This window comes from Polyodon spathula, chromosome 20, assembly GCF_017654505.1.
Source record: "Polyodon spathula isolate WHYD16114869_AA chromosome 20, ASM1765450v1, whole genome shotgun sequence".
NCBI classification, from domain to species: domain Eukaryota; kingdom Metazoa; phylum Chordata; class Actinopteri; order Acipenseriformes; family Polyodontidae; genus Polyodon; species Polyodon spathula.
Genome location: NC_054553.1, coordinates 1971618 through 1972500, shown reverse-complemented (window position 1 = coordinate 1972500; position 883 = coordinate 1971618).

Sequence of the window (883 nt, the reverse complement as noted above, 5' to 3'; positions counted from 1 at the left end):
CCTGTGCGGTGCTGGTCACTGTGCCATTTAAAAGTTACATTGCACACTGAATGGGTGTAGCCCAGGGTAAACATCAAGATGGGACTCAGTGGAGCTAAGTCATTGGAAAGATTTACAGAAGCTGGGGTCACAATGATTAGAATGGAGGGGGCTTTGTTGCTGTTTTTTAAGAAAAAAAAATAGAAAATGTGATTCAGCCAGGGAATTACTGCAGAACTATTTAACATCTGGAACTTGCAGATGAGAGCTTTCAAAGAAATGACAGTTATTGGGACTTTAAAGGTTCTTATCTTCCAACTTCAGCTTCTCACGGGATGAAAAGACAGAGCATTTACAAGCATTGTCCAAAAACAGCTGAAGGTTTTATGAACTGCAAACTTTTGAATAAACCAAACAGTCCTTATCATAACATTCCTTAAAACAATGTGCAGATCTTGCGTCAGTGAACTTCCCAGGTAACAACAGGAACATAGGAGGGAAGGAGATACTTCTTCACACAGGGAGTGGTGTAGTTATGGAACAAGCTATCTAGTCTTGTTATTAAGGCAGAATCACGTGGATATTTTAAGTCCCAACTTGACAGTTTAGAGATCAATCAGCTTCCGGGCAAGCTTTAAAGGGCTGAATGGCCTCCTCTCATTCGTAAAACAATTGTATGTTATTATGAACTGTTCTGATTCATGCCATTCCCTCATGTTTACAGTACATGACCAGCTCATTAATTTGAACACGAGCAATATGGAGGTGCAGAATACAGGTATTGATCCACAACAACAAAAAAAAAAAAACTGGAACTTGAACATTTACATAAATGCAGTTCAATCTGGACCTTGTAAAAAAAAAAAAAAAAAGAAAGAAAAAACAAGACCAAACACTTGTACAT